The 16162-nt window shown below is 44.5% G+C and overlaps 1 protein-coding gene and 1 long non-coding RNA gene across 2 annotated transcripts in view; one reads left to right on the forward strand and one right to left on the reverse strand.

The window, feature by feature from the left end:
• Nucleotides 1-16162, reverse strand: part of PRKAG2 (protein kinase AMP-activated non-catalytic subunit gamma 2) — a 208106-nt gene that overhangs the window by 37109 nt on the left and 154835 nt on the right. The window lies entirely within an intron of this gene.
• LOC308459163 lies at nucleotides 35-6365 on the forward strand. The gene is made up of 3 exons (XR_013977826.1): nucleotides 35-708; nucleotides 2564-2612; nucleotides 6117-6365. It is a non-coding gene; the product is annotated as an uncharacterized lncRNA (long non-coding RNA).

Here is a 16162-nt window from a genome sequence, read left to right on the forward strand (position 1 = left end):
GCGCGGAGTTCACCCGGCCCGCGGCGGCATCCCCGGGGCGGGCGGGAGCGGAGCTTGCGGCGGAGGGCAGCCGGGGGGCTGCGACCGGCAATGCTCGAGGCTCGGCCTGACAAGAGCGGGCTCGGTTTGCGACGCCTCCCGCACGCTCCGAGGAAGGGGACTGGCCGAGGGGAGGAGCCGAGGGGCGGGAGGGCTCGGCCGGCCTTTCTCTCCCTCACTCTCCCCACACAACCCATTAACCCCTTCGCAGTCTCGCCAAGGCCCGGCGATATACCGAGCGCTCTTCCCGTCCCTTTCAGGGACTCGGTTAGCCGCGGCGCGGGCTGGCTTCCCCCTCAGCAAGGGCGGCATCCCCCTCTCGCAGGGCTGAGGCGCGGAGGGCGGCCGTTAAGCGGCCAACGGCCGCCGGCAGAACGTTGGCGCGTTTCAACCGCCACCTTTACACACACCCCTATTTCGGGAAAGCGCAGTGGAACATCCCGCGCTCCTCAAACCCCTCGCCGCGCTACTGCCCCTCGGGAGAAGCGGGCAGCTACCACCTAGCATTTCGGAAAAAGGGAGGGAAGGGGGCGGGCCTGGCTGCCTGGCCGGCCGGCGGCAAGTTTCCTATTATGCTAGGGAAATAAGACGCCTACTGCCCTCCCCACTCCTACGCCGCCGTTAAGAGATCAGGGCCGCAGGATTCCATATTAGACTTAAGAGGCGGAGGCAGCACAGGAGACGCGCTTCTTCCCCACGCACCCCACCCCCGCCAGCTGCTGTTGGTATTGTCCAGTGTGCATTCACCTGCACGGAAAACAGGATGAACCACTGCTCTGGTGCAGGGGAGAAGCTTCATGTTCTTGTCTCCTCCTGCCAGTCACGGCACATAGAACTGCAGAGTTAGCAGGGATCCCGAGGGTCATCTAGTCCACCCCCCTCCACAATGCAGGAATCCTGCCCACAGCTGTCCCTGTGTGGGCTTGAACCGCCAACCTTCTGGTTAACAGCCAGGCACACTGACCCATTGTGCCACAGTAAGAATGGACTGATTTGTCTGGATCTTAGTTTATCTGCAATATGATCCAGATGTTAGTTCCTCTCCTCACAGAGCAGGATGCATTCTACAGATGTGTCGGTGACCCCACAGTTTGGCAAGCCTACCATAATGCCCCATGCTTGCATACGGGGCACCCTATCCCACCTAACTTTGTTTTTCACCATCACCCTTCAGTATGCGCCCACACATCATATTCCCATTATCTGGTGTGCAGCCTTGCTCGTCTTTCTCAGTTCATCCTCCAGTTGCACAAGAAGAATGAGATGGAGGTGTATTTCTGCTAACCTCCACATTCAGTACTCATCACCACTGAACAGATCTCACCCTGTGCACTTGTTGTTAGCCTTCAACCCCCCCAGCAGAGTGCTTAAGGCAGGAAGGGGAAAACTGTGGACCTCTAGGTATTAGTCACTCCATCCTGACCACTGGCCATGCTGGCTAGGGCTGATGGGAAGTCCAGCAACATCTAGAACAGGGGTAGGCAACCTAAGGCCTGTGGGCCGGATGGGGCCCAATCGGTTTCTAAATCTGGCCCGCGGACGGTCTGGGAATCAGCGTGTTTTTACATGAGTAGAATGTGTCCTTTTATTTAAAACGTATCTCTGGGTTATTTGTGGGGCATAGGAATTCGTTAGTTCGGCCCACCACATGGTCTGAGGGACGGTGGACCAGCCCACGGCTGAAAAAGGTTGCTGACCCCTGATCTAGAAGGCCACAGGCTCCCCACCCTTGGCTTAAGAAGCAAATTTATATCCACACAACAGATGCGTATGTTCTTATATTTTCAACCACTCGTGGGTACATTTGGATTTGATATCCCGCTTTATCACTACCTGAAGGAGTCTCAAAGCGGCTAACATTCTCCTTTCCCTTCCTCCTCCACAACAAACACTCTGTGAGGTGAGTGGGGCTGAGAGACTTCAGAGAAGTGTGACTAGCCCAAGGTCACCCAGCAGCTGCATGTGGAGGAGCGGAGACACGAACCCGGTTCCCCAGATTACAAGTCTACCGCTCTTAACCACTACGCCACACTGGCTCTCCAGTCTCTTTTAACTTGCTTAAAACTTCTCATGTTTCTCACTGTAAGAGGTATTGGTTCTACTGTTTCCATCCCTGGCTCCCCCACTTCCCAAGAGTGCATATGCTGTTCCCCCTTAATGTTCAGCAGAGATGCTGAAAGGATTAGGTATCTCTGACAGCAATGAACAGCTCTTAAAAGGTAGATACTGCACTTTACAAGTGCATTATTCATACTTTATCCGCTTTATCTTGAAGGGTCCGTGGATTAACATGCTTAGCCAAACAAGTCTTAGAGCTGGGTATAGGCCCAATCTTTAAACTAATTTAAGAAATTAGAGCAAAATAAAAATGGAAAGCTTGTAGAAAGTCTGGTTCAGAGTAGACTTTACCTGAATGGGATTTGCACAGTAACTACAAATTAGATTTATATCTTGTAAGAATATGGCACGTTATGTAATTTCATGCTTTCCTATTATTGAAGTTGGTTTTCTGTGTTTTCAACAGGCAGAATTTTAAGGAGCACAGGAAAAATTCAGAACATTACTCATCTTTTGTAAGTGCACAGAGTTTATTTTTGAGCTTATATTATCCACTGCCAAACTCTCAGGCTTTCAGGGAAGTAGATATGCTTAACATAAGGATTCTAAATTTAAATAAGTTTAAATCACACTTCTCAACATAACCACACACACAATCTTAACCAAATCCTTGCTTAAATATAAAGGTCTTAGTCTGTATCCAGTGGGTACTTATGGTAGGGTTAGAAGAAGGTGACCATAACTATGGAGTCAATGTGATCAGAACTACTTCACAGACATATTTCTACTTGTATATAAAATATGACACCTCAATTCACCCATCTTACTCTTCCACAGTCAGTCACCTCAAATATGCCTGGGGAGTTGCTGCTTCCATCAATCACCCATTTCCAAATTCTTCCAAAATATTTATAGTCTCACTCAATCCTTATTCAGCCCACGGCATCATTCATATTCTTTCACAAGGCAATAGTGTATCTGCAACCAGAACCATGTAATTGTGGAAGAAAAATGCACAGCTCCCTTTGTCTATGTAGAATTGGCTTAGGGAGCAAAATTCAGAGACTGTTACTTCAGTAATGTTATCACATACTCTCAGGTTCTGAATGCAGAGTAACTGCAGTCTCATACAAATTTGTTCTACACACAGAACAGGTCCACATACACTCTGTCCTCTATCTGTTTTTCTGGGATTACTGTTCTAATACACATGCTTAGTGCACGTTTGATAAAACCATTAATTACTTGAAATGACTAAACCTGCAAGCTTAACGCAAACATACTCAGAAGTAGCTTTCCTCCACTGAAATAATGCAAGGCAGGAGCTGCAAAAAAACCATGGAGCAGATCAGCTGAATAAATGATAGGCATATAAAGCAGCAATTCTTGTGGAGCAAGCTTCACAGAACTCATAGGGACTCATTTTGCATAGCCTGGATAGCTCAGTAGGTTAAAGCACAGTGCTGATAATCCCAAGGTTGCAGGTTTGATCCCCATAAGGGACAGCTGCATATTCCTGCATTGCAGAAGGTTCGACTAGATGATCCTTGTGGTCCCTTCCAACCTGATTCTATGAAGAAGCATGTTTAGGATCTTGCTGCAAGCAGTGCTCAGCCTTATGCAAAACAAGGCTTTTCACTAATGCACAGTGGCCAGTGATCTAATTTCTATGTTCTATGACGTATAAAAAGAAGAGCAGGTTTATTGGCTTTTCAGGCAAGGTAACAGTTGCTTTAAGAATAAACATAACTCTTAATATGTTTCTACCTTTTAGAAGACAGCCTGGTCACACTTGATTTATGCAGAGATTCCATCCCTACCCAATATTTGTCCTTTGAAGCTCATTGGGCAGATACAGCAGCCTTAAGAGGTTCCCTTTTTATCTTCACACCCCAAAACATGGTTTTCAAGTGTAGTGTTTCAGCAACATAAGCAACCAAACACACGATGCAGGAGACTAGGTTTGCCAGGGTGACCGAAACCTCTCCTGAAAGGTTCCTTCAATTTCACATCTTCCTAACCCCTTCATCTTTTGCCTGCCAGTTGTCAGTTTGGATCTTAAGGGTCATAACTGTTGTTACACGGTTCCTTAAGTGTTTTTCCTTAGAGAGAGACAGAGCCAGCAATTTCCTGCAGGGCTCAGATGCTCCCTGAGGCTTCTGTCTGCCACCAGCCACTGAACTTCAATGAGAGTATTCATTTTCCTCGGAAACAGTTCTCTCTCCCCTGCTGTGCTGTGGCAGCAGATGCCACTGCGGCTTAGGAATGCCCCTGGATGCACAATGCGGCACTTCAAAAGGAGCCATAGTGGCCATGCAGAGAATACAGACTTTTCTTGAAGTCAGCGCACAGGACAGGAACTACCACAGCCCAGCAAGTCCCTAAATTAGGAACGTAACAGAATGTTAATTAAAAACAAAAGAGATGTTAGGCATTCCTCCCGAGCATCAGAATATAATTGCAACTGACGAGACCAGAGCAGAGCAATGGCCCATCTAACTTCAGTATCCCAATCCCAAAAAGCGACCAGTTTCAGAAAGCCCAAGGGAGGGAAATAGGAAACCTATAAAAGATCCCAGGCCAGCTCAGCAATTTGTGCTTGCGGAAATAAATCTGCAAGTCATTCTAGTACTCGCCAATCCCACACAGGTATGCTAATAACCCCAGATGCCAAGTCCTTCCAGCATCATTTGTGGCAGAATAATGACTTGAAAGTGAACTTCAAGCTGCACCGATAATGATTGCAGAAGAAGCTATTACTCTTTGCAAGACATGAACTGGGAGGTACACTAGTCCAAAGCCACTCTTTTAAAGCAAAAGGAAGTGGTAGCTGAAACCTGCAGGGAAGAAGTATTTACCATTTATGTTCATATTCTGCATTTTTTAAAAGCCTCGTAAGATTCATTGTCAAATGACTAACTTGGATTTGGATTTTTTAAAATTCTTGCTGAAAATTAATAATAATAATAATAATAATAATAATAATAATAATTTATTATTTATACCCCACCCATCTTTGGGCGGCTTCCAACAAAATATTATAATACAGTAATGCATCAAACATTAAAAGCTTCCCTAAACAGGGCTGCCTTCAGATGTCTTCTAAAAGTCATAACATCGCAACTTAAAGCCATGCAGGTGTAATTCCAGTTGCTGCTTCTACTGGGCACACCATAAAAGTTTCATCGGCTCAGTATTAATGCAAGCAACACCAAAACACCCAAGGCTGCATGCAGATGTTCTTGTTCTTGGATCTCCTACTGTGGACTTTCACAATAACATACTAAAACATTCATATTCCAAGATCAATTCGCAGTCTCTCCACAACAGACCAATACACCCAACCCAAACACTTCCTAGTTATGTTCCTTGGGCAGCATAGTATACACTCAGAATGCTACTTTTCCTAGGCATGTGCAATCTGACAAAATGTGGAATATATTAAGAAGCTTTGCCATTGGCCTCATCTAGCTCAGTATGGTCTACACTGATGGGCAGTGGCTCTCTGGGGCTTTTGGAAAGGGGTCTTTTCCAGTCTTATGTGGAGGTGCCATGGATTGAACCTGGGAGCCTCTGCATCGCACATATGTGCTCTATCACTGAATTATGTTGCCAGGATGGCACCAGCAGTCTCCATATCTCCAGCTCTCAAGATGCTTCATCTGCCTCTCTCAAGATGCTTCCTATTTGCGCCTATTAAGCAAATAAGGGGCTTGTCCACACCAGACTGGACTGTGAACTTGAATCCAAGATTTCTGGGCACTGCCCTCAACCAGAACCCAGCCATCATTTTTTGTTGAGTGAAATTAGATTTCCTCAACCCTGGGAAGATCTGAAAAGCAAAGCAAAAACCAAAACAAATCCACTGGTGCTGTCTGCATTCTCTTCAGTTAAGGTGGAACCAGAAAGATTTATGCAATCTCAGAGTGAGGTGGGGGCGTGGGGGGGTGGAGAATCTGGAGTTTGTATGCAGAGTGGAAGGTAAAAAAGGATATTTTTCTCTGCTTCCCCACTTCCAGCCACTTGCTGAAGACTGGAGAAGGGACCCGCATGAGAATATGATTGGAGGGGGAGCATGACTTTGCTTTTGAAGGCGGATGAAGATTTGTTTGTGGGGCCACCTTAAGCCTTGTTGAACTTGGCAAGTGGTTGGAGCAACATTGAACTGGCTCTGGTTTCTGAAACTGTGACTAAATGGTGCATTCATTTTGGGATCCTGCCCTTGTGTGGACCAGTCTGTTGTGTGCACTTGTTACATGTTATATGTGCAATGAATCATAGAATCATAGAATCATAGAGTTGGAAGAGACCACAAGGGCCATCGAGTCCAACCCCCTGCCAAGCAGGAAACACCATCAGAGCACTCCTGACATATGGTTGTCAAGCCTCTGCTTAAAGACCTCCAAAGAAGGAGACTCCACCACACTCCTTGGCAGCAAATTCCACAGTCGAACAGCTCTTACTGTCAGGAAGTTCTTCCTAATGTTTAGGTGGAATCTTCTTTCTTGTAGTTTGGATCCATTGCTCCGTGTCCGCTTCTCTGGAGCAGCAGAAAACAACCTTTCTCCCTCCTCTATGTGACATCCTTTTATATATTTGAACATGGCTATCATATCACCCCTTAACCTCCTCTTCTCCAGGCTAAACATGCCCAGCTCCCTTAGCCGTTCCTCATAAGGCATCGTTTCCAGGCCTTTGACCATTTTGGTTGCCCTCCTCTGGACACATTCCAGTTTGTCAGTGTCCTTCTTGAACTGTGGTGCCCAGAACTGGACACAGTACTCCAGGTGAGGTCTGACCAGAGCAGAATACAGTGGCACTATTACTTCCCTTGATCTAGATGCTATACTCCTATTGATGCAGCCCAGAATTGCATTGGCTTTTTTAGCTGCCGCGTCACACTGTTGGCTCATGTCAAGTTTGTGGTCAACCAAGACTCCTAGATCCTTTTCACATGTACTGCTCTCAAGCCAGGTGTCCCCCATCTTGTATTTGTGCCTCTCATTTTTTTTGCCCAAGTGCAATACTTTACATTTCTCCCTGTTAAAATTCATCTTGTTTGTTTTGGCCCAGTTCTCTAATCTGTCAAGGTCGTTTTGAAGTGTGATCCTGTCCTCTGGGGTGTTAGCCACCCCTCCCAGTTTGGTGTCATCTGCAAATTTGATCAGGATGCCCTTGAGTCCATCATCCAAGTCGTTGATAAAGATGTTGAATAAGACCGGGCCCAAGACAGAACCCTGTGGCACCCCACTAGTCACTCTTCTCCAGGATGAAGAGGAACCATTGATGAGCACCCTTTGGGTTCGGTCAGTCAGCCAGTTACAAATCCACTGAGTGGTAGCATAGTCAAGACCGCATTTTACCAGCTTCTTTACAAGAATATCATGGGGCACCTTGTCAAATGCCTTGCTGAAATCAAGGTAGGCTACATCCACTGCATTCCCTTCATCTACCAGGCTTGTAATTCTGTCAAAAAATGAGATCAGGTTAGTCTGACATGACTTATTTTTCAGAAATCCATGCTGACTATCGGTGATCACAGCATTCCTTTCTAGGTGCTCACAGACTGTTTGCTTAATGATCTGCTCCAGAATCTTCCCTGGTATTGATGTCAGACTGACTGGGCGGTAATTATTTGGGTCCTCTCTTTTCCCCTTTTTGAAAATAGGGACAACATTTGCCCTCCTCCAGTCTGCCGGGACTTCGCCTGTTCTCCAGGAATTCTCAAAGATGACTGCCAGTGGTTCTGAGATCACATCTGCCAGTTCTTTTAATACTCTTGGATGCAGTTCATCTGGCCCTGGAGACTTGAATACATCTAAACTAGCCAAGTATTCTTGCACTATCTCCTTAGTTATTCTGGGCTGTGTTTCCTCTGCTGAATCATTTGCTCCAAATTCTTCAGGTCGGGCATTGTTTTCTTTATCGGAGAAGACTGAGGCAAAGAAGGCATTGAGGAGTTCAGCCCTTTCTGTGTCCCCTGTTTGCATTTCACCATCTTCTCCTCTGAGTGACCCCACTGTTTCTTTGTTCTTCCTTTTGCTACGGACATACCCATAAAAGCCTTTTTTGTTGCTTTTAACCTCTCTAGCAAGCCTGAGTTCATTCTGTGCTTTAGCTTTTCTGACTTTGTGTCTACACGTGTTGGCTATTTGTTTGAATTCCTCTTTGGTGGTTTCCCCCCTTTTCCATTTTTTGTACACATCCTTTTTTAATCTTAACTCAGTTAAAAGTTCTTTAGATAGCCACCCTGGCTTCTTTAGGCACCTTCCATGTTTCCGTCTCATTGGTATTGCCTGACGTTGTGCTTTTAGTATCTCCCTCTTAACAAACTCCCAGCCATCATGAACTCCCTTTCCTTTTAGTATTACTGTCCATGGGATCTCACCCAGCACTTCCCTAAGTTTTATGAAGTCGGCTTTCTTAAAGTCAAGAAATTGAGTCCTAGTATGCTTGACTGCTCCTTTCCGCTGTATAGTAAACTTCAGAAGAGCATGATCACTCGCGCCTAACGATCCTTCCACTTCTACCCCACTAACCAGTCATCAACATTGGTTAGGACCAGATCTAAAATGGCTGTTCCTCTTGTTGCTTCTCCCACTTTCTGGACAATGAAGTTGTCTGCAAGGCCAGTGAGGAATCTGTTTGACCTTATGCTCTTGGCTGAGTTTGACATCCAACAAATATCCGGGTAATTGAAGTCCCCCATTACTACTATCTCCCTTCCTTTTGCATGCTTGGCCATCTGTTCCAGGAAGGCATCATCTATGTCCTCCGTTTGGCTTGGGGATCTATAGTAAACTCCCACAGTGAGGTCACTGTTATTCTTCTCTCCCTTAATTTTGACCCAAATGCTCTCACTTTGGCTTTGAGGTTCTAAATCTTGGATCTCTTCACAGGTATACACATCCCTGACATATAACGCCACTCCTCCTCCTTTCTTGTCTGGTCTGTTTCTCTGAAATAGATTGTATCCCCCCATTATTACATTCCAATCGTGGGACTTATCCCACCAGGTTTCAGTGATGCCTATTATGTCATATTTAGTTTGCTGTACCAAGAGCTCAAGCTCATCTTGTTTATTTCCCATGCTTTGCGCATTAGTGTACAGACATTGAAGTCCATTAATCATTCCCCCGTGTCTTTTATTTAAGGATTTTTTCCTCCCACCACTAGGTCTGTGTGCTGTTTGCTCCATTTGGTGTATGACATTTGGATGATCATCTTCATCAATTGATAGACTCCTACCTTCAGGAGCACTGTCTCCCTCCCCCACATAAGTCAGTTTAAAGCCCTCCTGATGAGGTTTCTGAGATTTTTGGCAAAAACATTTCTCCCAACCGTTGTGAGGTGCAGCCCATCGCTTGCCAGAAGTCCATCTTCAAGAAACTGCAGTCCGTGATCTAAGAATCCAAACCGTTCCTGTTTACACCATTTGCGAAGCCAGCTGTTCACTTCCACTATTTTTCCCTCTCTCCCTGGGCCACGTCGTTCAACTGGGAGGACAGATGAGATGACAATTTGTGCATTTAATTGCTTCAACTTCCTGCCCAGAGCCTCGTAGTCTCTTTTGATCTTCTGGAGGCTATTGCTTGCAGTGTCATTGGTTCCCACATGAACCAAGAGGAAGGGGTATTTGTCAGTGGGTTTTATGATTCCTTGCAGTCGTTCAGTTACATCTTGGATCTTAGCCCCGGGGAGACAGCACACTTCCCGAGACATCTTGTCAGGCCCACAGATCACTGCTTCTGTTCCCCTCAGTAGGGAATCCCCTATCACCACTACACGCCTCCTCTTAGGTTTGGTCGGGGTTCTTCCGTGAGCTGTCCGTTCCAAGGTCGCCTGCACATTCCCTGAGGACTGACTTTGCTGCTCGTGTTCATATACCTGATCGAGTGTAATGAGGGAGAGATCCTCAAATGGAGTCTGCTCTTCGTCTTCCATGCTAGGGGAGAGGACCTCAAAGCGATTGTGTATTTCTAAACAATCAGAGCGAACCTTGGGCCTCCTACTTCTTTGAGTCACGTTTCTCCATATATCTGGCTCCTGTGTTGGTGTACTAGCCTCCTTGTCAGGGGAGTCCCCTGTCTCCTCCTTGGTGGAGACGTTGTGCTCTGTTGCTTCCAAGAAAAGCTCCAGCTCCCTAATTCTTTGGAGCGTAGCTACACGTTCCTCCAGTTGCTGGACTTTGTCTTTTAAGAGGGCAATCAACATGCAATTGCTGCAGGTAAAGCTGCCTGCAACCTTTGGCAAGATGGCAAACATTGCACAGGAACCGCAGGCGACTGCAGCTGTTCCCTCCCCCTCCATCTTGAGAACGTGTCGTTGGGGGTGGCTACAGCGGTCCTCCATCATAAAAAGCGTGAAGACAAATAACTCCCCCCACAAAAAAAAACACAACATGCGACTCGTCAGGTTGGCTGCAGCCTGCATAATGCAGCAAAAGCTGGTGCTGGACAATTCCTGTAGTATATTGACTTCAGCAGACTGGGCCACATGTGGTGCAGACCTAGTGCATACTAAGAGTACTATGAGACACTTCCGCTAATCCTTATGAGAGTCACTGGGCATAAGAGTCAGACCAAGTTACCCATTCTCATGCCAAACCTATTTGGATTAGTTTCATGCTCTCCGATAACCTTGAGATATATATATCTTTCACTCCCTGCATTAATGGTTTCACTGACCTTGTGCAATTGATCTGCATTTTGTTGCCAGTGAGGAGACAGTTTCTTGGTACCTGCCTTTAAAGTTGTGTTGTTTGTCAAGGGTTGCAGCTCTCATTACACTGATAAGGCACATTCTCCATTTCCTGGATTTCTCTGCTGAGGACTTCCAGAGCACATTTAGGCCACTCTGATTTTTAAAATATTGGTAATTTTAGGAGCGGACTTTGAATACAATGTTGCCAACATACTGAAGTGCCAAACAAAAAGTGTTAAAGAAATAACAGAGTCTAAGCCAGAATTTTCATTATCACAACACTCATGTTAAAGCTATGGATAGCTGAGTTGTTATATGAAATATGAAAATCTAATTGTTTTGCACCAAATGCATTTTACAAAATGCAGGATAAAAATAGTTCAGTGCTGTTTCTCTTCTGTGCTTTCTTTTGGAGCAAGACTGCTTTTATGGCGGAGTTATTACAGCCGGGTGTTTGCAATCAAAATGCTGATCCAGGCAAAATCACCACACAATAATACTAACCCCCACCCAAGGGCTGTTTGAAGTAATAAAATATGGATCAGAATAAAATTAAAGTGCTTCTGTAATGGAAGAATATGAGCTGCAATTCAACTAACTTGAAGGCCCTGGCTTTTATCCCAAATACTGCTAAGCTTTTGAGTAGGAAATAGAATCCAAAGTACTCCATCCTGCAAAGTCTTTTAATTGTGTACCAATACACAATGTAGTATAGCTCTGCCCATGGAAATAAAACATATACAAGGTTAACAGTTAAAGTTCTCCCCAAATAATCCTGGGAATCATAGTATTTATGACAATGCCATTTATTCTCTGAAAGCGATAGCTAGCCTTCTTCACAGAAATTTACTTCACAAGAGTCTTTAGAAAGAGAATGACAAGCTAAACCTGTCTTAGACTATAGTGCAGATAAGTCCTTGTAGGATTATTCACTGCATGGTTAGTCACTGGCAAAAGATCAAGCTTTGATAGCATAGCGTATCTTCATTGCATGTTTTGCAAACAATTTGCAAAAGATCTGTCCAAAACAGAATTTATCTTTATTGCACTGAACAAACAAACAAACAAACAAACAGCACACAAGAACATCCTAGCTATAGAACAAAATAAGATGAGAAAAGGATGAATTTGTGCTGCTTTCACCACACTAAAAGTGCTGCTTCTGCACATAACCTGCAGCAAATTCCATGTACATCAGGGTCAAAACAAGCTTGAGGCATGATCCAATACAAGCCCCATAAAGCCAGAACTTCTGAAGACTTTCCCATACAGAGCTCACCACAAGGAGACTGAAAACTCATTTAGTGTAGGGGGTGAGGAGGAAAGGTCTTGCAAATCCAAAGCCATGGATGTTACCCAAAGGTGCTAAGCTGTCTTTCCTCCAACAAAACAAAATCTTAGTTTAATATTGACTCTCAAATGCCAATCCAAATTTCTTTCAGCTGAAGTTATAACGCAAGCCCAAAATTCTGATTCTCACATGTATTGCTTCAAACTTTATCTCTAATTCAAGTTGCCCATCATAACTATTCATTGTGAACTGGGGTTCCGACAGCTAGCAGAAGCATATATTGCAGCCATTTAGAGAGAAAAGGAATGTGGTTCTTAATTGATCGGTGATGTGGTAGTGTTCTATTGTACTATTTATGCAAATTGATTTCCTCTGGAGTTAAAGATCTGACTGGGACAAACCTTGTTATGCTGAGCTCGTATTTTGCACAATTTGTATACGGTGTCTGTTTGATAATGTGTGGTTTGCTATGCCTAATAAAGGATACTTGATATTAGAAAAGGAATGTGTGCATGGCGGAGAAGCCAGAACTGCAGACTACAAAAAGTCCTACCTAGACCCTGCTCTAATCTAAGCCATCAGCAAATCCACCCTTATGTCACCAAATTCTTCCTCAGGAAGGAAGTTCTGCACTACATTCCAGGTTGCACACTTGTACAGCAAATTCACTCATACAATGTGCATCACCCTGCTTACATTAGTATCTGCATTTTCAATGTGGCCGTTTTAAAACACTAGGTCTACCTAAAAATTAAGGCATCTCAAGCCAGCAACATGTAAGTACCTCAAATGCAACAATTAGGTGCCCCTTTTAGTAGAGAAAAAAATGACAAAATAATGGGCTCCATACACTGATATCAGTTGTATCCTGTTTGTGTAATATTCTTGCTTTTCAAGGAATGGAAAAGTTGGCGTCTCAACAGACAAAATGACTTTCATTTATAACATACAGAATGCACCTAAGCAAATGGTGTTTTGAGTAATTCCAGTGGTTACATATTAATCTGCTATGGCTGGGTAGAGGCTCAAGAATCTTGTTTTAAAGTCAGAACCGCATGACAGAGAGTTACTCAAGCACTTCAAGAAGAGCCATGGGTGCCCTTTATTAACAGTTGACCTTCCTTGATACACAAAACACTTCTTTCAAAAAACCTTTGTTTCCACCAAAAACACAGAAGCTAATAAACTAATGGCTTGAGCATTATGCTCTAAATATGTCTCTGCAACTAAGAATGTCATACTAGTTTTTAATTTCCCTCCCAGTGCTTCTTAAGAAGTAAACACACACGCACACACACCCTACCTTTTTAAAAAAAAGCTTAACAGACTAAAGTCTAATGAGAAGGAATTCCTATCTAAATGCAAATCAAGGTACACCAATCTTGAATGCACAAATAGTTACAAATGGAACTTTCCCCACCATCTGTGAATGAAACATGCCACAGTTTATAGCTTTTGCACATGCTTCCAGTTCTTCTCTCTGAAATAGTCATGTCTAAACCATGGTGCTTCCAACTCAAACTGTGCAAGCCTCAAACCTTCCTACTGTGTAGGAATATATGCGTTTCAAGTTAAATTTGAGAATATATGTACTTATTCTTGGATCATCTGGCACTATTGGTTTTGCTCCAGTAATGTCAAGAGATGGAGACAAAACAAGGGTGGCTCTTCTGCTCAAATGGCAAAAAAAAAAAATGACTAATGGTTGCACTGCCCAGGTGAGCTGGACAGGTGGAATTATCTTTGCATTCATTGGCACCAAAGCTGCCAGCTTTCGGGCCTTGCAGTGATTCCATCACTCAGTGGCAGCAGTCATTTACAACCTCCTTCTCCTTCCCATCTTAATCAGCCTGGCAAACAACAAGCATTGTATTTTAACTTGTTGTACAAGGCTTATTTAAGTCTTGAGGTTGTCTTCAGGATGGAGCAGACATAGCATACTAGTGACAGGATTGGGGGGAAGAAGAAGAAGAAGAAGAAGAAGAAGAAGAAGAAGAAGAAGAAGAAGAAGAAAGAAGTCTTGGGCTAGAAGAGCAGAGGAAGGGTACACATAATCTTGAACTTTTTCCATTGCATATCCATTGCTAAACAGTCAAGAAATGTTACATCTGCACTGGCCCAATCAAATCACCGACATTTAGGACACATGCATTTAAGATCCTCTTTACCTTTTGGCTTATTATGAGCCTGAAAAAAGCACGTCAGTCAGTCATGAGAAGTGCCATTCCACTTTCCCCTTGAGAAATGAATCAGCTGTCCATCCCAGTGACTGGCCTAAGGCAGCACTGCAGGCCCTAGCCAGAACTAAGTTAATTGAAAATCTGCCAAAGGGGTGAACCAGGCAGAGCTGATGTTAATGGCTTCTCGGCAGCATAAAGCAATGGAGCTAATGAGGAAGAGAATGGAACTTCCATTTCCCCCATCGAAAAAATTGTAACTGGAGACAGGCTTTGCAGAAATATAACTGATTCAAGTGATATAAATTACAATTAATCATGTAATCCAGTTTAGGAGGCTGGCAGAGAGTTTTTCCTTTCACTCTGCAACTTGCGGGAGGAAAACGGCCATCTGTTTCATTTATTTAGCAGACGTACTGCAGGACGTGAGACTCCTTGTTCAAGGGCTCCCTGAACAGATTAGTCCCCCCGTAGTTTATTTTGCACCAAGCGTAAAATGTCATTCAGTAAAGTACAAACTCTCTCTTGTGGCTTATATAATGCCTGTGCAATTCTGGGGTTTGAGAAAAGGTGAGTTAACAGTGCACACGATTATCGGTACAGCGGACAAAGATACTGTTTGAGTAGCCAGAATTTACTTATTAATTAAAACCATTTATATACCGCCTTCCATGTAAACATCACAAAACAGTGTACAAGAATACATTAAGATAAACAAATTACCACAGTCCTTCAAGTCAAAACAGATGTACTAAGTAAACGAAGTATTAAGTTAACAAATACAGGATAGCTCAGTCGGTAGAGCATGAGAATCTTAATCTCAGGGTCCTGGGTTTGAGTCCCACACTGGGCAAAAGATTCCTGCATCGCAGGAGGTTGGACTAGATGACCCCCGTGGTCCCTTCCAATGCTACATATATGATTCTACTTTTGCCAACATTGAAATGCCATCAATGTTGGCAGCTGCCTTAATTCAGATGGAAGACGAATCCAAATAGAATGTTTCAGTGTATAACAGTTCTAACAAGGAAGGCATATACAAAGAGAGGGACAGTTTTGGTTCTGAAACAGATGAAGGGAGCTGGAACTATATCTATATCTACCGTATTTTTCGCTCTATAGGACGCACCCGACCATAGGCCGCACCTTGTTTTAGAGGGGGAGAACAAGAAAAAAAAACTCCCCCTCTCTGCTCAGCGCCCCTTCAGCGAAGCGGCAGGAGAAACGGAGCCCCTTCCATTTCTCCTCCCGCTTCACTGAAGGGACGCTGCGCAGCTCTCCCTCTCTGCTGAAGCCAGGAGAGTCTTGCTCTCCCGGCTTCAGCAAAAGGAACCCAAAGCCTTCGGAGCGCAGCGCGAGGTCCCGCTGTGCTCCAAAGGCTTCAGGCGGCTATCCCTGAAGCCTGGAGAGCGAGAGGGGTTGGTGCGCACCGACCCCTCTCGCTCTCCAGGCTTCAGCAAAAGCAACGCAAAGCCTCCGGAGCGCGGAGGGAGCGCTCCCTTTGCGCTTCGGAGGCTTTGCGTTGCTATCGCTGAAGCCAAGGAGCCTGCATTCGCTCCATAGGACGCACACACATTTCCCCTTAATTTTTAGAGGGGGAAAAGTGCATCCTATAGAGCAAAAAATACGGTATATCTATCTATCTATCTATCTATCTATCTATCTATCTATCTACCTATCTATGCAATAAAATTATGTAGCATAAGAATGTAAGAAACAGCCATAAGACAGCTTTTCTGTCCAAAGAAAATCTTTTGTATATGGATGGCCATCTGTCATGGATGTTTTAGCTGAGATTCCTGCATTGCAGGGGGTTGGACTAAGTGACCCCCGGGGTCCCTTCCAACTCTACAGTTCTGTGATCCTATGTGTGTGGGAATTGTTGCAACACATT

The sequence above is a fragment of the Podarcis pityusensis genome (assembly GCF_964106645.2).
Source record: "Podarcis pityusensis genome assembly, chromosome: 12".
Classification (NCBI taxonomy): domain Eukaryota; kingdom Metazoa; phylum Chordata; class Lepidosauria; order Squamata; family Lacertidae; genus Podarcis; species Podarcis pityusensis.